General features: G+C 46.4%; 1 long non-coding RNA gene across 1 annotated transcript in view; it reads left to right on the forward strand.

Annotated features, from left to right (window-relative positions):
- The window catches only part of LOC146050516 (uncharacterized), a 32,963-nt gene extending 23,655 nt beyond the window's left edge, over positions 1-9,308 (forward strand). Inside the window, exon 3 of the long non-coding RNA XR_014466320.1 lies at positions 9,155-9,308. This is a non-coding gene — a long non-coding RNA (uncharacterized LOC146050516). The remainder of the gene's footprint in view (positions 1-9,154) is intronic.
- The last annotated feature ends 13,761 nt before the right edge of the window (positions 9,309-23,069 follow it).

The following is a 23,069-nucleotide window of genomic DNA, read 5'->3' on the forward strand; positions in this document are numbered from 1 at the left end:
GTCCTCCGACCTTTTCATACCTCCACTATCCATGTCGGTGTGGAGTTGAGAATAGAAAGTGTGGCGAGCGCAGCGAGCCACCGAGCCCGAAGCGTGGCGAGCCCCGCGAGGGGACGCGTAACCTGTGAAGCCCGCGAGGGGACGCGTAACCTGTGAAGGTGTCCGCTCGCCACGCTTCGGGCTCGGTGCCTCGCTGCGCTCGCCACACTTTCTATTCTCAACTCCACGCCGACGTGGATAGTGGGGGTATGAAAAGGTCGTAGGACGCGTACCGCCGCCCCTCGCGGGCTCGCTGCTCTCGCCACGCTTTGGGTTGACGTTGATCGTGGGGTGGCGTTAACAATTGTGGGGGCCATTTCACACTTCAGGGTGCCTATTTGGCCTCTGTGGGCCATTTAACATTGTTCCCTATGGAAAATCAGGTCAATTGGGACATTTAACATTGTTCCCTATGGGAAATCGCGGTAATCGATTTTTTTGGTCGCATCCGACGCAATTTTTTTTACCTTACGATGCCCACGATCAAAATCGTGGGCGCCCTTCTAGGTAAAGAGTACCCAAATTTGTACTGCAATCAAATCTGAATAAGGGCCGTGGTTTGTTCCAGACACAAAGGGTTTTTTTTTTTGGTAAGTTATTTCCTTATAGCTGATGAGTTCAACTTCTGTTCAGCGTCTGAAGTACAAGGACGGGATATCGAAAGGAACCGGCTGTGGTCCTCCGCAGTTACGCCGTACAAGCTTCTGCGCTTTCAGCGGTCTAAAAGAATAAGAAACTACTGATGAGTCTTTGAGAAGAGGGTAAAAAGTTCACCCGGTTTTAGGAATTCCTGGTTCTGATTACTTATTGTTGTTACAACTTTTTCCTGCAGCGACTTTAGTGGAACCTTCTAACCTCAACAGCTGAAGAGCGGCTCATTCGGTCAGACAGGAAACCTCGCTCCCTCTATAAATCCTACAGTGCCTCATAAAAATATCATATCACAGATCCAAGCAGAATGTCTTCAAGGCCGAACAGTAAGAAAACAAAGCGGTCCAGGGCGAGGGGAGAGAGCGCGGCGGCGGTGGCGGCTGCGAATCAAAGCCAAATGGGGCACAATTAGATTCTGTTATTAAGAATTAGCTTCCAGTCATGTTTTCATTGATCGTTAATAATGGAACCTTTACTAATTCACCCACTGATGCCAAACACAACAACCGAGCGCAGAGTCGTTAGGCGGAAAGATTAATGAGCATATTAAATAATTGTGTTTTCTGGACATTTTCATATTGCAGAGGAGGATGACAGAAAAGAAAACCAGTAGCTTGTACAAACCTAAATGTGAATTAGATTGGATTTCATTATACATTTTGCGGTCTGAGGCTTCACTTGGAAATTTGCTCCATCCATTCACGTCTTAAGTATAGAAAGATAAAATAAATAAAAGAATATGTCACGGGGTTAAGTACTTTCAATTTGCCGAGAAACGATTGTGTGAGAAGGTTACGGCATGAAACTTAGAACACAGGCCATTCCGCAGTGGTTTATGTCATCCAGAATAATAAAAAAAACCTATCTGTAAGAAAAAACATCAAACACTTGGGAAGAGAACAAGGTGCTCCACAAGCAACTGGAACATGGCGAGAGGCTAATTACTGAATTCTCCCTTCTGTACCTTCAGGAGTCCATGTATCATTAATCAAATATACAATGCGATTTGGGTGTGATGTTAGTTATAGCGGCGAAATGTATCATTGAGCATCCATGGGGGCGCCTAAAGGAATTCAGATTGGAATGGCAGTTGGTGGCAGTGGGTGTGGCTTTTCTATTTGAATTTTGAACTGTGCTGCAGCCCCACCCCTGGATCAGCCAATGGTTGGCTCTCCAAGCTTTGATGAAACCACAGTTGAGATTTGAGACACACAGAGGCAAATACTAGTGCAGGCCACTGAGTGGGCGTGTCATCACCGCCGCATACATAGAAGGACAAGGTCAGACAGAGACACTGCTCCTGCCGCAGTCTCAACTAATGACAAGTTCAACCGAGGGGGGCAAATAGGCATCACCAGTCGGCATAAAGTCACTAACAGATGACCGCCAATAGCATGTGATACTCGGAATGAGTGACCACCCCTTCCAACACCATTATCTCTATTGCACAACTCCTGACCATCCTGATTATAAGGGATGGCCCAGTCAATCTGATTTACAATCAGTGCAAACCATGAGGGGTTGGGATCGTTGGGTCTACAGCAAATTGGTAAACAATCCTTTAGATCGACATGGGAAAAGGTTGACATGGTTCTATGTCAACATGGGTTTAGGTCGACAGGTCAATAGGTTGACACAAGCAATAGGTCGACATGGTCTAGGTCGACAGTCAAAAGGTCGACATAGGGTTTTTCTCAGTTTTTTAACCCAAATGTTGACACAGTCAACATGGACACAGTTTCGCATTGTTCGCTTCGCTCGCAATGCTTCGGGCACAGTATTTTATTCTCCCGCCACGCCCTAGTGGAAGGTAGGGCATCAAATACCGCCTGTTGGCACATGTCGCCTCAAAAAACTGTGGAAAAGCCCCAAATGGACCTTTTGACTGTCGACCTAATGCTTGTGTCGACCAAATGACCTGTCGACCTAATCCCATGTCGACCTAGACCCATGCCGACCTAGAACCACGTCGACATATCCTCATTTCGACCTAACGGTGTCGACCCAATGCTTGTCGACCAACTTGCTGTAGACCCAATGATCGTATCCCTCCATGAGTTACGCAATTGGGACTGCCCCACAGTAGGAGAGTATGGTTTCCCTGCTATAACATTGGATCTGCTAAGTTATTGCACCAGGGTTTGTTTGTACTTTAAACTGTTTGCTACATGAAAACAATAAACGATAATAAGCAGCTAATTAAAGGTTTTCCTGTAGAAATGGCACGACAGATGGCGGCTTCGGAAGGAGCGGATTTCTGAGCCGCAATGAATGTAGAAGAAGGTCAGCGCTAAAGGTTGTTTTTCAGGAAAAATAAACCGAAAACACAAATCTTGCTGAAATAACAGTAATAGGATTAGAGAAGCAAAGCAAATAATACAGTAGACCCAGTACCGTGCGCACAATAAGATAGAGGACGGAGACTCCCAGAGGTGAAGTACGCGGTGCATTAATGCAAAACACCCAGATCGATAGTAATATTCTTTATATAAATCCATCTAGCTAAATGATTATATAATACTTTCTAAATTATTACAACAGTATAAAATTAATATTAATTCCCCCTCACACATAATTAAAATGATAAAAAGTATTAAAATTGTTGAAGTTATTCAGCCTGCTCCTGACATGAGGGGGGAGAACAGAGAACTTATTTCTAAATTTTCCTGTTACCTTGGGAATCCCAAATAAGAGAATCCCGGCAGGGGTCAGAAAAGTATACTTACACCCCCTAACCCTCACTTCTAGCACAATAACCCCACCGCGATGTTGCTCTGAAACAGGGTTGGGGTACTCCATATACCTCCTGCTCTACAGTACTCCATATACCCCCTACTCTACACTACTCCATATATCCCCTGCTCTACACTACTCCATATACCTCCTGCTCTACAGTACTCCATATATCCCCTGCTCTACAGTACTCCATATCCCTCCTGCTCTACAGTGCTCCATATACCCCCTACTCTACACTACTCCATATATCCCCTGCTCTACACTACTCCATATACCTCCTGCTCTACAGTACTCCATATATCCCCTGCTCTACAGTACTCCATATACCTCCTGCTCTACACTACTCCATATACCTCCTGCTCTACAGTACTCCATATATCCCCTGCTCTACAGTACTCCATATACCTCCTGCTCTACACTACTCCATATACCTCCTGCTCTACACTACTCCATATATCCTCTGCTCTACAGTACTCCATATACCCCCTGCTCTAGACTACTCCACATACCCCCTGCTCTACACTACTCCATATACACCCTGCTCTACACTACTCCATATACACCCTGCTCTACAGTACTCCATATACCCCCTACTCTACACTACTCCACATACCCCCTGCTCTACACTACTCCATATACACCCTGCTCTACACTACTCCATTAACCCCCTGCTTTACAGTACTCCATATACCCCCTACTCTACACTACTCCATATATCCCCTGCTCTACACTACTCCACATAACCCCTGTTGTGCATTACTCCATATATATCCTGCTCTAAAGTACTCCATATATCCCCTACTCTAGAGTACTCCATATATCCTCTGCTCTACAGTACTGCATATACCCCCTGCACTACACTACTCCACATACCCCCTGCTCTACAGTACTCCATATACCTCCTGCTCTACACTACTCCATATACACCCTGCTCTACACTACTCCATATACCCCCTGTTCGACACTACTCCATATACCCCCTGCTCTACACTACTCCATATATATCCTGCTCTACAGTACTCCATATATCCCCTACTCTACAGTACTCCATATATCCTCTGCTCTACAGTACTCCATACACCCCCTGCTCTACACTACTCCATATAACCCCTGCTCTACACTACTCCATATATCCCCTGCTCTACACTATTACAAATACCTCCTGCTCTACACTACTCCATATATCCCCTGCTCTACACTACTCCATATATCCCCTGCTCTACACTACTCCATATATATCCTGCTCTACAGTACTCCATATACCCTCTGCTCTACACTACTCCATATACACCCTGCTCTACACTACTCCATATATCCCCCTGTTCTACACTACCCCCTGCTCTACACTACAATATATATCCTGCTCTACAGTACTTCATATACCCCCTGCTCTACAGTACTCCATATATCCTCTGCTCTACAGGACTCCATATACCTCCTGCTCTACACTACTCCATATACCCCCTGCTCTACACTACTCCATAAAACCCCTGCTCTACAGTACTCCATATACACACTGCTTTACACTACTCCATATACCCCTGCTCTACAGTATTCCATATACCCCCTGATCTACAGTACTCCATATATCCCCTGCTCTACACTTATCCATATAGCCCCTGATCTACACTGCTCCATATACCCCCTGCTCTACAGTACTCCATACATCCCCTGCTCTACAGTTCTTCATATACCCCATGCTCCACAGTACTCAATATATCCCTTGCTCCACAGTACTCCATACAGATATATACCCTGTTCTACACTACTCCATATACCCCCTGCCCTACAGTACTCCAAATACCCCTCTGCTCTAAAGTACTCCATATACCCCTCTGCTCTAAACTGCTCCATATACACCCTGCTCTACCCTACTCCATATACCCCCTTCTCTAAAGTACTCCATATATCCCCTGCTCTACATTATTCCATATATCCTTTGCTCTACAGTACTCCATATACCCCTTGCTTTACAGTACTCCATATAGCCCCTTCTCTACAGTACTCCATATAGCCCCTCCTCCACAGCCCTCCATATATCCACTGCTTTACAGTACTCCATATATCCCCTGCTTTACAGTACTCCATATACCCCCTGCTCTACAGTACTCCATATACCCCCCTGCTCTACAGTACTCCATGTATCTTCTGCTCAACAGTACTCCAAATATACCCTCTGCTCTACAGTACTCAATATACGCCCTGCTCTAAAGTACTCCATATATATCCTGCTCTACAGTACTCCATATATCCCCTACTCTAGAGTACTCCATATATCCTCTGCTCTACACTACTCCATATAACCCCTGCTCTACAGTACTCCATATACCCCCTGCTCTAAAGTATTCCATATACCCCCTGCTCTACAGTACTCCATAAAGCCCCATGCCCCACCATACTCAATATATCTCCTGCTCCACAGTATTCCATACAGGTATATACCATGTTCTACAGTACTCCATATACCCCCTGCCCTACAGTACTCCATATACCCTTCTGCTCTAAATTGCTCTATATACACCCTGCTCTACATTACTTCATATACCCTTGCTCTAAAGTACTCCATATATCCCCTGCTCTACATTATTCCATATATCCTCTGCTCTACAGTACTCAATATACCCCCTGCTCTACAGTACTCCATATACCCCCTGCTCTACAGTACTCCATATACCCCCTGCTCTACAGTACTCCATATTGCCCCTTCTCTACAGTACTCCATATAGCCCCTGCTCTTCAGTCCTCCATATAGTCCTTGCTCTAAAGTACTCCATATATCCCCTGCTCTACTTTATTCCATATATCCTCTGCTCTACAGTACTCCATATACCCCCTGCTCTACAGTACTCCATATACCCCCTGCTCTACAGTACTCCATATACCCCCTGCTCTACAGTACTCCACATTGCCCCTTCTCTACAGTACTTCATATAGCCCCTGCTCTTCAGTCCTCCATATAACCCCTGCTTTACAGTATTCCCGATTTCCCTTGCTCTACAGTACTCCATATACCGCCTGCTCTACAGTACTCCATATATCCCCTGCTCTACTTTACTCCATACACCCCCCTTCTCTATAGTACTCCATGTATCCTCTGCTCTACAGTACTCCATATATACCCCCTGCTCTACAGTACTCCCTACTGTATTTTCCCCCTGCTCTACAGTACTCCATGTATCCCCTGCAGCTTATCATTTCCCCAGTGATATTAGTGAGCGCAATGTCAGCTCGCTGCTTCCCATACTACGCAATCAGCTAGCTAATTTTAAGGGTTACGTACCATTAGCTATCCCTATAAAAGTAACAGAGTAAGCGTGTTCCAAAGATGTACAGGTTTGTCCTCATACTCCTAGCGTCTACACCAGGCATTCCCAATCACGGTCCTCAAGGCACACCAATAGTGCAGGTTTTAGTTATATCCAGGCTTCAGCACAGATGGTTTAATCAGAATCCCTCAGATACTAATTAAGTCACCTGTGCTTAAGCCTGAATATCACTAAAACCAGCACTGTTGGGGTGCCTTGAGGACCGTGTTTGGGAATGCCTGGTCTACACACTATACAATGCAAGATGGCCTTGGTGACTCAGACGCTCTGAGATGCATCGTCTACATATTGCAGAATCAATGCTAAGCCAGGCAAAGTCAGTAGCATAGCTAGGGCACTGCAGCCCAGGTGGGGGGGAACCAGCGCTGTTAGGGGTTGCAGGGTCTCTTTAGAATTCATCAGGTCTGGCGGTCCACATGGAATGTGGCCCTGCAAAAATGTCCGCCGCCTTGGAGGAGACAGATGCTAGAGGTCAAATAGCATGTAACCTCCTGGCAATGACCATGTAACCTCCTGGCAATAAGCATGTACCCTTGGCAATGAGCAAGTAACCCCCCTGCCAACAAGCATGTAACCCCTTGACAATGACCAAGAAGCCCATGGCCATGATCATGTAACTAATTGGCAACGAGCATTTAACCTTCTGGCAACAAGCATGTTACATGCTTGTTGCCAGGTTAAATGTGGCACCAGAAAAACTACTGCTCAGGAATTACACACGTCGCGCACAGATGTGCAAATGTCGCACATCAAAGACATCAGTGCAATCTAGCAAAGTAGTTTTGATCCTTTCACTTGTTTCATGCAAATAAGATGCACATTTTCAGAGCGATAGACTACGGTGGGGCCATGTCTGCCCTATTTGGAGTGGCTGAAGCCGCAGTGTACCAGGACACAAGCAAACCACATGACGCTTACAAGCAGAACCCATAAAACCGGAATTTTCAAAGTAGCGCTTTTAATTAAGAGACATCACACAAGCGGAATCTATAAAGAGACAGATGTCTGGGGTACGGGTGCCATCGGAGTGACCTCTCCTTACAAGCGAGAGAAGTTTATGGGTCATGTGTTGATGTTGTTAGAGCCAGGACATCGTGAAGAACCTTTAATACTGCTCAGTTCCATTACGAAGACATTGATTTGGCTGCTTTGATGACAGTGAATAATACATGAGTCAGCCGCCTTGAACTCCATATTTTCTACAAAAGGATGTTAGGAATTTACAAAGCCGGAGCCTAGAAAACAGCTGTAAACAGCACTCACAAGATTTGTATCTGACACTTTAGATGGATTAATAATTCAGCTCCATGTGAACGGCGGGAGATGAAGAATGGAAGCAAACGCATAGAATTTAGCTTGTTGCTACACACGGATTGTAAACAGGACCTGTCAGACATTATTATTATTATTATTATCATTTATTTGTAATGACTCTCAGCCAGTTATAGATCACCGCACGGATATTTCACCCACAATTAAAGCACCTTGGTTGGCGTTCAATGAGTCTATATACAAGTAATTGTGTTTTACCATGTTACTGGTATTTCATTGGCTGAGGAAATTGCAGCCAATCCCTCGCTCCGATAGGAACAATGGGCCTGATTCATGTTTGTAAGCAACGCCAGTAACAGAAAATTGGCTGCTTTTGCATGTAGCCCATAAAGGTCAGACAGCTTTATTTTTTTAAACTGCAATTTAGATTTCAGTTTGAATATACTCCACCAGAATCTAACTCTCTCTGCACATGTAGCATCTGCCCCACCTGCAGTGCAGCATGGTTTTGCCCATTAGAGAGAGAGTTTTCTTTTGCGATCAATCAGGCCCCAAGTGTTATGCCATGGGCAGGAGGGGGGATATGACATCATAAAGAGGGGAAGTGAGGATGATGACGTCTTTACAGTGGACCTAATTTTGACCTTTTAGAAATGTGGCAATTTTTGAAGATGGAAAAAACCATGCTGCACTGCAGGGGCAGATGTAACGTGTGCAGAGAGCGGTAGATTTGAGTGTGGTGTGTTCAAACTGAAATCTAAATTGCAGTGTAAAAATAAAGCAGCCAGTATTTTTTTTACACTGCACAGAAACAAAAGAACTCACCCAAATCTAACCCTCTCTGCACAAATTACACCTGCCCCCCTGCAGTGCACTTGATTTTGCCCATTTTGAAAACAAATTTGTACTGCAATCAGATCTGAATAAGGGCCATAAAGCGTCCAATGCAAAAGTCCTTGGAAATGTCCCAAAACACCAAATGTTTTTTTTTTTATATTGGAAACAGTAACAATATGCAAATGGAACATTAAACTGGGAAACAATGTATATTGTATATTTTTTGCACACAATGAAATATAAAATTTCGGTACTGTGTGATGCATTGATACATAGTGTATGTTGTGTTTCAGGATTCACCTCTTGCGGTTCCAATGACACCGTGCTTTGGGAGAACCGCCATGTCTGGTCCTGTCTGTAGGTGGGTGGTCTTCCTGAAAGCGCCCATTTGTCTTCACCGTCATCAGCTGCTGTCATCTCGCACAGATGTACCATGAAGTTATAATTACCCGCCACTGTGTAAATAAATAGATCAGATTCTCTGTGGCCCAATGTATTGGGGCCGTAACGTGTCCACAATCTGTAACAGATTTCTCCCTCGCACATTATTATCTGCCCCTATCTAGGTGTTACTGAGTCTCCCACACATCTGTCCCTCTGTTTTCTGTCTCCTTAACAGACCAGTCTGATTCGGGTTTGTTAGCAAAGCAAAATAGCATGGAAATGAGCAATGCCATGCTGCAGGTGGGCAGATGTAACGAGTGCAGAGAAAATAGATTTGAGAGGGAGTGTTCCCATCTAAAGTGAGGGCACACACTACACTAAGTGGGGGCCCGCACAAAACTTGTCAATCTTTTCGTGTGTCTTTTTCAGATGGACCTTTTGTCATTGCATGTCAACATTTTTCCATAGTTTTCATTTTGCATGTCGGCATTTTGTCAATGTCGACGTTTTGCATTTCGACCTGCTTGCGTTGCCCTATTGGCTGTCAACCTAGACACTGTAAACCATTCCATCCACTAAGGAGATAAGTTGGAGAGCAATAAAGTACTAACCAAACAGCTCCCCACTGTCATTTTTCCAGCACAGTCTGTAAAAATCGCAATTAGGATCTGACTGGTCGCTACTTTATCACTCCCCACTTTACTTCTCTCCACGATTTCATAAATCTCCTCCACAGTCATTGAATCTGGCAAGTCTTCTAATGAAAACCTGCCCCGAATTTCCCATTTAATATTGCATTCAGTTAGTGAAACGGGTTCTTGCTCATAAGAGCTGACAATTAACAGTTAATATAATTGAGTCTCTCCTGCATATTTCTCTTTGTTGCCAATCTGCGACCGTCCAGCTGCACAAATAAACCCCCAGCCCCACTCTCGTGGCAGTTACGCCACTTACCACACACGCTATTATTCAATTAAATATAATGAGGAAAGAGAGCGAATAAAAACAGAAAAGTAATTATCCAATCAGAGACTGAGTCAGTTCTGCCCTAAAAATATCATTATCTCTGCCAGCAGGCTATAGGAAAATGATGTGCTAAAATGGGGTCACTCCAGCGGGTCCCTCTGGGCCGTGGCGTAATGAGATGTGTGGCGGGAGCGGCGGGGACACCAGGAATGTGTCCATACCTGATGGTGCAATGGAAAATAAACATCATATCTTAGTCTACAGGTGCTCTCTACGGGAGGGAGTGTGACCAAGCGTACACCGGTGATGCGCCATAACATATAGTACATAGGGAGGAGAGCAGCCAATCAGCTCCTAACTGCTGTGTTACAGGCTCGGTTTAACGGGATAATATCTCTACATTGTATCTCCCGCCAAGCTTTGATAAATCTCCCCCATAGGGTTACTCAATAAATCTTGTAGTCCATTTACTCGTAGTATATACACAGCACTAGGGCATGTCACAAATAATTTGGCCATCGGTCATCATTGTTTCGAAATGATGGTCTATGACCAATGGTGACTACTTTTAGCATCGATGGGGGAGAACCAGATGGTTTGGTACCAATGATGATACAAAGTAGAGATTTTTGCCTCCAAGGTGTCAGGTTACGGAATCTTATGGATGTGAAGCTCCACCCCCAGGCTCTCATTGGTCTGTAGCTAATTGAAAACTAAAGCATGCCGGCATTCAGTATACTGATGCTGGCATCCCAACTGCCTCCAGAAGACCCGGCACCGGAACTGTAAAAGGATCAGGATGCTGATGCCAGAATAACACATAGCTGCCCTACCCTCCTGCATTCTGCAGGAGACTCCCTGAAATAACAGCAATCTCCCGCTCTCCCTCTCTCTGAGATTCCTCTCAGATGTATCAGTACACACCCACACTTCTAGGTGCCACGTTCACAATCTCTTTTCACAAGCTCTCCATATATGGAACTAGACACGCCCTTTGGGAGGAGCATGACACACCCCTCAATGCGGCATTTTGTAAAAATCTGGTAGCAACTATAATCTACAGAGAGAGAGGGGGTGCAAATGCACTATGCGATCATTACATTACAATATATAATAAGAGGTTGTTGGTATATCATTGGCCAGTGATATTGGCCTGCCCACCAATTGTAATGGAATGATCGCATAGTGCATTTGCACCCTCTCTCTCTCTCTGTGTAAACCAGTTTATTCTCAGCAGATGGCACCTTTCATTACTGAGGGTGTCCAATTTAGGACCACTTTTCCCTACTAAGTAGGGATGCCAATCCCGGGGCATTTTTTCAATCCCGGGATCCGGGATTGAAAAATGCTCAATCCCGGGATTCCCGGGATCCCGGGATTGGCATCCCCAGCAAAAAAAAAACCATTTTTAGCATAGTACCCACCCCGGCCGACCCGCACATCTACTTACATTAGGGTGCGGGCGGGCGGCCGGGAGTGGGTTTGGAGGTGCACGGTGCCTCCCGGCAAGTGCACCTCCATAGAAGACGGCAGGCGGGCGGCGGAGACGAGGCGGGCGGAGTCAGGCCGGCGTGCTGTCGGGAGGCGGGCAGGCGGAGGCAGGCCGGCGGTCACTGGTGACGTGTGGCCTGCGCAGCGTGACCTCTACTGTCACGCTACGCAGGCCGCACGCCGGGTCAGGTTACGGGAACAGCCGGGCAGCGTCTGAGCTAGTGCTCAGACGCTGCCCGGCATTAGACTGCGCATGCGCAGTCTAATCCCGAAATCCCGGGATTGGATTCTCCAATCCCGGGATTGAAATCCCGGACTTTTTTAGGCCAAATCCCGGGATCCCGCCGATCCCGATACCGGGATTGGCCACACTACTACTAAGCAACTATAATCTCCCTGAAACTCGTTTTCAAAAGTAGGCAAGTATGAATAACAACAGCCGGCATACTGTTCAGTAAGTTTTCAGAATATGGCTAGTGGGCGGCGAGGGAAGTTGGGGGGGTTACGTATAGGCACTAGCTGGGGGGATGTTAGATTTAAGCTGCAGGGAGGGAGGGTTAGGCTCAGGCATTTAGAAGCGGGAGTATTAGGGTCAGGCTGCAGGGGGGGGGAAGTGAAGATGCTGCAAGTGAGGACTAGGGGGGTAGGGGGCGAGGGTTAGCGGGTACAGAGCCCATGCTGTGATTCTCTGAGTCAGGGTCGATCTTTTGACCCCTGGCGTCCAAAACACTGGGATATCATATGTATCAGGTGCCTAGGGGTGACCTGACCACTACATTCACCCCTGGTGAAATGGTCCCCTTCATTTTAGGCAATTCCTATACTTTAAGCAATACTAATGGCCATGTAGGCGATAGAACTGGCCCCCAATCATCTGACAGCATGGGCAAAATGATGCAGTTACCGTGTTCTATAATTAAGTAAAAAGCTGAAATTTCAGTATCAAGAACTCTGTAGGGAAATGTTCTACAGGTATTGAATATGAAACAATGTCCTGTAATTGGCCCATGATTGCTATAATGTTGCGGCTCCAGACATAACCCATTATTCCAGTAAGATTCATGCTAAAGAACTGCGCATAGAATATATAAGCTGCGGCATTCAGCGCGTGAGTATTAAGGGAAGTGAGGAGGCTCAGTAGGAAAGATGGGGTGATAAATGATGTCTTATGTACTGTAAATAAACTCCTCCCCAGCAGGGGGCAGCACATGTAATTACACCGCCGCACTACCCTCCGAGCAGCTTTGCCACTAGAATGAATGACTTCATTATTTACCCTAAACTTTTATTTTTTATTTCATTATTTCACTTGCTAATTCATTGCCACCGCTAGCAAGCCTGAGCTGGCGCTATAAAATACTCGTTTTAATCCAGCAAAAACGTAATAAAGACGTTTATGTAATGAATTACACGTTGCCGTGGACTGCGGCTCGCCTTTGGCGCTGGAATAAAGAAAGAGTTGCAGAAGTAAAATTTAAGAAACACAGAATTCATTTTACTAATGATTCTAAATCCGGTGAAATAAATTATTACGTTTGGCAGGAGGGAAGGTGTGATTGGACGCAGGTTGGGTTTATATCATTTGTGGAGGTGGGATGGGGGGGGGGGAGGTGGAATATTTGTTTATCTAATAGGTCCAACATTCCCATGGAACAGGTCAGGAGGCAGAGGAGTAATCTGGTCTCTTCCCGTCAATCGGTGCTTTGTCATAAACAGCGCCAATCTCTCTTACCGCTAATTAATGGCTCTGCCTTTCCTAATAAGAGGGATCGCTGGTAGTGCTGCAGGTTATTGCAATTAAAAGGTTAATACAGCACCTTATAAAGCGGCGCCAGATGGTAGACGCTGCTTGAAATTTGGAGTAACCTTGGCCTGAAAGAAGATTTGGCAGACCCTGCTGGGGGTATCCGGTTGATAGGTTGAGTGTCAAAAGGTTAATACAAAAATGTTGACATTGATAAAAGGTTGACAAAAGCAAAAGGTCGACACAAAAAAGTAAACACATAAAAAGTCTACACATTTTTCACGTTTTTTTCTTAATTTTTTTGTTGTTGGCCTTCATACTTTAACATCCATGTGGACATGTGCCAAGCACAGCGTTAAGCACCATGCAAGGGAAAGTGCTACACTAATTGGTGGTCTGTGTTGCCAGGTATGTCTCCCCACTCTTGTGGTAATAACCGTCCTTTGCGATTAGAGGTTAAGGAACTGTAGTCCTATCTGTGCATGCGTTGAGTGACAGGCGAGCAACAGGGGATGCTGGGAGGTGCATACGCGGTAAGTGGTTAAACCTCCGAAACCGTATTCTCTGAAATGTGCCTGTTTGCTGCATCTTGCTCATAGTTCCAGGTTTCAGATACGTTCGAGACTTACCGCAAGTCAGTCATGGTAAAATGACAATATATCATATCTGTGTGCGTTATTGACCAGGAGGTGCCACGTGGGGAGACAGCACACTGTTACATTTCCATCTGAAAACACCGTACAATAACTCAACGGTCGCAATTCACCATTGCATGAATACAAATTGCCTGCGCCCGACGCTTACAACTTGGGAATCACATCACACAATTACTTTCATTTTGCTTTTAAGAAATGTGAAAATGATTCAACCTGGCAAATACATTAATTATTTTCTTTCCATCTCAGTCACTAAGGCGAATGCTGTGTGTTGCCGCCGCTGTGAGACGGGGTAGCGTGTATCTGTTATACAGTCAAGATTAATCTTTATTTCAATTGTGTCCTTCATAGTGTACGTATAAAGAGACGGAGAGACAGTGCAGAAAATGAGGGAGAGGTAGGGGGTGCGCCGCGACAGGAACCTCACAAAGAGTAACGCGAGACGGGGATGGTAAGCGGAGAGAAATATTACTGGAGAAGTTTATATACAGTAAGTAGCGCAGACACCAGAAAGGTGACTTTTAAGTTAGAACCACTGTGGTGTAGATGTGGTATAGACGTGGTGTAGAAGTGGCGCAATGTCTCAGCATCTTAGCAGTAGTGAGCCTTGGTGGTATAAGTGGTAGGCGGGGCCAGGGTTACCCCAGGACAGTCTCCTCATTGGGCTTCTGTGGGTTATTTGTTTTAATGTTCCCAACAGACCGTTGGGATGTCATGGGCAGGGTTAGTGCAAGGTATGTCGGCACTGTAGGCACAATGTCAGCTTACTGCTCCCATCCAGGGCTGGCACTACCACTAGGCAGCTGCCTGGGGCGCCGGCCACTGGAGGGCACCTCTATATGGGTCAATATAATGGGTCCTGGTAGGGAAGACACTTGTCAACCCGACACTTGTCGGGTTGTAGCCGCCCTTACCACTGAGCGCATCACCGGGACCAGGTGGCGGCCGCTGCACCGCTCCCGGGGCTGGCCTGTCAGCAGTTGCTTTGGGCTGAGGGTGGCCGGGCGCAGCAAATGGTTGGGCCGGAGGATGTCGGCGGCCAGGGGAGTCCTCCTGCCTTCTACTGCCACCTGCTCCTCATCAGTGGCGTCAGCGGGGAACAGTGCCTCTGCTGCAGCAGCGCTCTGTGGTCAGTGGGTGCAGCAGGGACCAGGGATAGGTCTCACCACCAGTGGCAAAAGAAGGATCCAGCACCTCCTGAACAGCGCAGCGGTGACCTGGCCGGCCGCTGCTGCATCATTAATTATTTTATTTATTTATTAACAGTTTCTTATATAGCGCAGCATATTCCATTGCACTTTACAAAGGAGACAGTGATACAACAAACAGGGTATTTACAGACAGTCAAAATGTAGGAGGAAGGAGGCCGCTGATTGGCTGAGAGTGCTCTATCTCAGCCAATCAAGAGCCAGGCTGTCATTTGACACTTTATTTGAAAGTTGTAATTGCCACTGCTGGCCGCCCGCTGCGGTGCTGTGGACACTGATCACCGCTGTCTGCCCGCTGCACAGTGACAGCCTGCTGATGATCCCCACCACGGCTGCACTGCTTCCTCACGGGTACTTGGGGTACCCCCTTCACTCATTCAAGAGCCGCCGTTGCCCGCCTGCTGCACGAGGTCGGACGTGATCGTACATGCTGTATGTCCCACCTCCTGATCCGGTCCGATGCGCACGGGACCACGCATCGGATCGGATCAAAAGTCAAACACATGCGATTTTGGTCCGATTTCACATGATTTATCGGCCCAAGTGCCGAAATCGCGTGGAATCGGTCCAAAATCGCATAGTGTATGGGGGCCTTTAGATGGAAAAAACCATGTGCACTGCAGGTGGGGCAGATGTAACTTGTGCAGAGAGAATTAGATTTGGGTGAGTTATTTTGTTTCTGTGCAGGGAAAATACTGGCTGCTTTATTTTTACACTGCAATATAGATCTCACTTTGAAGTAAAACCCCACCTAATCTAATTCTCTCTGCACAAGTTACATCCACCCCACCTGCAGTGCACATGGTTTTGTTCATCTAAGAAGGAATGTCAGAAAGAGTGAACTAGAATAAGGCCCACTGTGTCCACCACAGGGCAGATGTACTAAGGGTTCTGGATTAAAAGTTCTACAGTGTCTAGATAGACAGTCAATGGACCAACATCAAAAGGTCGACAGGCAAATGTCAACAATGACAACATGAACAAGGTCTACACAGGCTGACACAATCAAAATGTTCATGTGGAAAAGGTCCAAACATGAAAAGGACCACATGAGTTTTTCACGGGTTTTTTTTAACCAATGTTAACACCTGAACACGTGGACCCCAATTAGTGTAGTGCAGTGCCCAATTGGCTTTGCTTTGGGCAATTCGGAGCCCGCGTGGAGCTAAAGTATTAAATAGTCCAAAAAAATCACTAAAAACGCATGCTGCCCTTTTCATGTGTCCACCATTGCCATGCCGACTGTTTGCTTGTGTCGACATTTTGTCAACGTGGAACTTGTGCATGTCAACCTTTTGATGTGGATCTATTGACTGTTTTTCTACTATTGTCCTACATCCGGATACCCTGCTATTCCTTGGAGAGAGATAAAGTGCAGACAAAGAAAACATCCAGTCTGCTCCTAACTGTCATTTTACACTAGTGTGGTAGATGCTCTCAGCATTAGAGAGATAAAGAACCAACAAACCAGTTCCTATCTGCCATTTTCCAAATACACCATGTACTATATCTCCGCCCACTTTATCTCTTTCCAAGTAACAGTTAGGAGCTAGTTGGATGTTTATCGCTCTCCAATTTCCCCTCTACCAATGCTTAGTACATCTGCCCCGGATTAAGAATTTTACTGACGGAGTTTCACAGTTTTCATTTCATTTGTATTCCTATATTTTGCCCAAATTTGGTTAAATAATCTGATCCTGCATCTGCGGGGAAACTCTAGGCCGGCAGCTGAAACATTATATTGAGTCCAATCTGGATGCTCGGCCACTTCAGGACAGGAACAAATGGATTTTCTCTCCTGGCAGATATTGCCGGCTGCCCGCTTCCTTGTAGCGTAATCGTCTGACTGTATTAACTGCTGAGAAAAATGCGCGTTTCATATGATCAGCCCTCCTGATCCTCGCTGATCTATGGCTGCAAGCCTCCACGCCGAACGGTGATAAATCTTACAATCTTATTCTCATGTACTTAATTCACCCGTTTCTGGAGGGCAAAATTGCAAGGAGCAGTCTGATTACACAGATAAGACGAATGGCTTTGGAAATATGGGTTTAATTATTCGGCTGCCCTCCCTCCCAGTTAGCAGGCCTGCCTTTCAATAAGGGCATTTAGCCATCGCTGTTCATATTAATGGATATATAGTCTGCTAGCAGCTGGGGCGAACGGGCCGGTGGTGGCAAACAGCGCCCTACTTTTCACTGCCGCCTGTCAAGGGTATAAATTGGCGCAGTCTGCTGATGGGTCATTTTCCCTTAATGTACTGGGCAAATACTCCGGCGATTCACCTCTGCCACCCCGATCATCATATCTTATCAAGACAAATGTTCCAGAGAGCTCGGGAGGCCAGATGCAAAGCGACTGCGGCCCGGTGACCTTCCAGTAATACTGACATGATAAATGCAGTGTCCCGGCAAACAGGACAAATGGCAGCGCACTGGGAAGTCTATACGTTCACTTTGTCAATCCTGTTAGTTAATAAGTAGAGCGTGAATGATAATACAGAGAGCGGCCCGTGAGTCGCTTATAGATGGGAACTCAGATCATACATCATAAGCTAGGTACAAGTATGAATCCATCCGGTTCATTAATGGTCTTCACCTTAGACATTGTAAAACTCTTTAAACGTACTTTACAGATTCTGCCCTAAGCTAATGTCTTGCCCTTGGTAAGATATTGGGCGGTGCCTCCTGGCCCCCTGGCACCACCACTAGTTCCTCCTCTGACCCAACACAGCAGCGGGCCAGCAACACCCATTGCCCCATACCACCTTGCCAGCAAGAGCATTGGTGCCCCCACTCATGTATTATAAATGGGTACAGTGTGTGCTGAAGGTGTGCGGGCCAGGGGCTGGGATGGGGCGCACAGTAAATACTATGACCTAGGTTTGGTATGCCGCTAGGCATGTGCCTAGTCTGCTTATGCCTAAGGTCGGATCTGGCACTTTGGTTATGCTTTTGTATTCAGGGAGACAGACGGGGTTGGGGGGGGGGGAGTGCGGGGAGGCGGCGGCGTTTAATTGGATCGGCGGGGAGGCATCGGGGCACTCTGCCAGAAGTGGACGCGCGAGCGTCTTGTGCGCACGTGTCCCCTTCTGGCCGCTGGAGGCTGTATGAGCCTGGCTCCATCTGTATATCATTTTGTTTTTATTGTATCTCTTTGCTTTGTGGGGGGGGGGGGGGCTTCCGTATGAATTGAGAAGGGTCTCAGTACTAAGGGTTTCGGACTAAGTATTACAGTGTCTAGACAGTTCATTCTGTTTTACTTGCCCATTGAATGCTTGATTATAGAATTATGACTGTAGATAATGGGCCATCGCCTGAGGTAGATAAGTCCAGTCTCTATAACACAGCTAAGGCTCGGCATCCAAATGTCACCTACAACTGGTTCAGGTGGAATCTCAAGCTCTCCCGTTACAGAAGTCAACATCGTGTATCACCATCACAATTGACTTCTCCCTCCCATTCTTCTTCCCCGCTCCTGAGGTCCCAGATCTCCTGCCAGATGTGGAGTTGAGTTGTTAGACATATTGGGCTGGTTGCATCATGCAGCGCAATTTGATTGCAATACACTCTGCCCCTATTCCAGGCAATGCTTTAATGTTAGCATGTATGATTGGGACACACGGGGCAGCTCTACCGATGTAGCCATGTTCCCGCCAATATACGGACTTCTGAGTTTATAGCATGGAAGTCCTGCATGTGTTTGGTCCTTGGCAAGTACATGGAGGTAGCCTACGAAGGATCCTTTGGAGTCACCCTGGTGGGGTTTTTCTTCAAGGTGAGATCTATATTGCAGTGTAGAAATAAAGCAGCCAGTATTTACCCTGCACATACACAAAATAACTCACCCAAATCTAAATCTCTCTGCACATGTTACATCTGCCCCACCTGCAGTGCACATGTTTTTGTCCATTTGAGAAGGAATTTGCCTCTGAGAGTGAACCAGAATAAGGCCCACAGTTTGGGAACCACTGAGCTAAAAAAGACTACAAGCTCTGGAATGCAGAGTTTGATGTCCAGTCCGGCATTCGGGGTCTTGTCTGGGTCCGGTTTTTACCCATAACCTGAAAATCCAGCTGGACGGGTAATAATCTATGTTCCGGATAGGCACATAGACATTCATAGGTCGTATGGTAGAAGTGTCAACATTTGTTCTTCCAACCCAATCTGGCTACAATGTGTGTGGACAACGTAGGCACACGGGAGTCTTCAGGGTTGTTTGCTGGAACTGTCAAGTTAGATTATAATTACAGGGACAAAAAACCTACAATAGGAGGAGCTGGAAGACCAGGAGACTGGGGTTTATTCACTAAGAGAAACTAAACACCACCAAACCAGCGCCTAACTGTCACTTTTTCATAACAACCTTTAAAGGAGTTTTACCTTTGTCCACTTTATCTCTCTGTTCGCTTAGTAAATAGACCCCTTAAGGAACTGAAACTTTCCCACAGACCTGAGACTGGTTGATCGGAACCTTGACCAAAGCCAGATCATGCTGGGTCCATTCCAACATGTATGAAAGATAAGAATGTAACTGAGTTAAGTGTTAAACAATGTCCGACAGCGCAGGTCGTGTGTATACTGTATAAAGACAAATGGCCAATATCCTGAATCTCGTTGTGCGATACCATGGGAGCCAAACAGTATTATAACCCGGCGGACGCGCAGCATAATTAGTTTGGGGTGGAATGGCGATAACCTATGACAGATGGAGAGATTTCCTTCCTCGCTGACATTTGAATGATAATATGAATCAGGATAAAGGAGGCGCACGTGTAACGGCTGAGAGTCCGCGTCTGTTTTCCTTGCAGGGGGAGAAAGCTGGAAAGTGCTGACTGTTAAATCTGTTTCCATGATTAGGGTCAGATCTGTGACCTTTGCAGATCCTGAGCAAACAATAAGGAGATATAATGTGGAAATTTGTGAGCATTGAGTTTAGACTGAGTCCCAGACCATCTCCAGAGGATAATGCATTATGTTTTCAGACTAATGTACTTTCAGCTTTCATATTGTCTGCAACCGACAAACAAATGGGTTTTTCCTGAAGACATCCAAAAGGTCACGGCGAGCCGAAGGAGAATGCCCGGTGACGGTAATGGCCGGACTCCTGTTCTGTTCTTTTCAAATGAATAGAAGTCACAAGCTGGGGCCAGAACGCCGAAACTCTGTGTTTGGCCCTCCTGGGGGAGGTAAAGTTCTAACTTCATGACAGGTCCTGACAAAAGGAATCTTCACTGTACCGTAGAACGCTGGGGAATCAACGGTTATAAAGTGTTACTGGAATAAAAGTGCATTACTGGGGTTTGGCAGATCAGAAGAGTTTGTGTCCAATATTGGAAAACACAAGAAGGGGAGAAGAACAGATCATCGTAACGCCAGCGGCAGGTATCCGGATGATGCAGATGATACAGATGGTGCTGCTCTCTTCCATCCAAGGGCTGGTGGTCACCAACTGCCAGCCCCTGCCAGCCGCTGGAAGGGGACGCGCGCACATCCCCTTCAAACGGAGCTCCCTGTCGGTCCCCGCCACCTCACCACCCCCAGGTCCCCAACGCTCAATCCCACCTCCCCCCCCCTAACCCTGTCCATCTCTGCTTCAGGAGGTCCGCTTCAATTCGCACCCCCCACCGCCCGGTAACTAGGACGGGCGTCCCAGTCAGTCAGATGGAGCGCCATCTCGTCAGCGGGGGAAATCTGGTGAGCCCGGGTGCTGGCTGAGAGGTGCTCCATCTATAGGTCAACAATGTCTACGCCGACAGTCAACGGATGGACACTAAAAGGTCTACATGCAAATGTTCAATATTGATAAAAGGTCAACATATGCGAAGGTCGATGTGGCAATGGTCGACCCATGGAAAGGTCAAAAGTAGTTTTTCATGATTTGGGGGGCTTTTTTATACTTTAACATCCACATGGACTTCAGCTTGCAACCATGTGAGGGTAAACGCTACAGTAATTGGTGGTCAGGTGCCTACATTGCCACAAAAAAGCCTGAAAATTCCATGTCGACCTTCTTATGTATCCAACTTTTTCATGTCGACTTTTTGCTTTTGTTGACCTTTTGTCAATGTCAACGTTGTGCATGTCAAGTTTTTGTCAGTATTGACCTTGTGCATGTCAACCTTTTTATGCCAAACAATTGACTGTCGACCCTTTAATCCAAAACTTTAGTCCACTAGAGTGGACAGCATGCATTTACAATTACAATATAAAAAAAGAACTTAAAATAATTTATTCCCAAAAATATAATATAAAGTCTTATTTGTTTATAACATGTTTTTCCAGAAACAAAAACATCCTTTAAGTTGAAAACATTTCTATTTATGGATATATTTTACCAGACACTAAAATGCCCTCAGTGTTTACTTCTGCTTCATACATGCAAAGTTAGCCTTTTTTCATACATTCATGAACTGAGTTGGGAGGCTCCCAAGAAATTGTGTGGTCCTCTCATCTCCCTGGAAAGGTGGCCAAGTCCTCCCACATTTACCATGGCCCTCCCCCTGCATTTCCCCTGGCCACCCCTAGGGGAACCCAATGTCGATATTATGGTGAACTGCGTTGTTGTAGCCCCGTTCTCTGTCTTACAGCACTGTATAGTGGGGGCAGGGCCACAGTGATGTGCTTGTGTTATCACACTCCTGCTCCACCCACCTTTCCATCTGCCGCACTATGCCCAATATGCTAACCAGTATGCTTTACATACATTGGCCCTTATTCAGATCTGATTGCAGTACAAATTTGTTCTCCAAATGGACAAAACCATGTGCACTGCAGGTGGGGCAGATGTAACATGTAAAGAGAGAGTTACATTTTTGTGAGTTATTTTTTTCTGTGCAGGGTAAATACTGGCTCCATTATTTTTAGACTGCAATTTAGATTTCAGTTTAAACACACCGACCCAAATGTAACTCTCTCTATACATGTTAGATCTGCCCCACCTGCAGTGCACATGGTTTTGCCCATTTTGAGAACAAATTTGTACTGCCATCAAATCTGAATAAGGGCCATTATCTGAGGGTCTGGATGCACCTACGCAGCGGCGTAGCTAGGGCGGAGCACAAGCTCCGGGCGCAGGGATATCACAAGGCACCGGAGCCGTGCACTCTGCCGCCGGCTCCTCCGCCCTGCTCGCCGCTCCCCCACCCTGCTCGCCCGCTCCCCCAGCTCACCCCGCCGGCGCCGCACTCACTGTCGGTCTCTGCCTGCCTCGGCGAGCAGAGCAGGGGCCGGACGCACTCGCAGGGCTGTCAGAGCAGAGTGTAATTTCCTGGCTTGGCTTCGTTCTAATCTATTACACTGACACAGGCCGCTGGGCTGCCTGTAGGGGGAGCTCCGACGCACAGCTCCTCCGGCAGCACTTTGTCTGCCCTGGCCGGGTGAGGCAGCGTTTGACACACTTTAAGGCAGGCATGTCCAAACTATGGCCCTCCAGCTGTTGTGAAACTACACATCCCAGCATGCCTTGCCATAGTTTTCACATTCCCTAACAGTAAAACTGTGGCAAAGCATGGTGGGACTTGTGGTTTCACAACAGCTGGAGGGCCATAGTTTGGACATGCCTGCTTTAAGGTATGTGTTGATGCTGGATTGAGGGGGGGCTGTATATACAGTATAATAAATAATACTGGACTGGCCCAGTGAGCCCTCTCCATGACTTTCTGTCTGGGGGCTCTGGAAGCCAGGATATATATGTGCTGTAATAAATTATGCTGGTTTTCATTTGTATGTGAAGCAGGTGGGTGTGTTACTTATGTGTA

This window comes from Crinia signifera, chromosome 12 (genome assembly GCF_055691185.1).
Source record: "Crinia signifera chromosome 12, ASM5569118v1, whole genome shotgun sequence".
NCBI classification, from domain to species: Eukaryota; Metazoa; Chordata; class Amphibia; order Anura; family Myobatrachidae; genus Crinia; species Crinia signifera.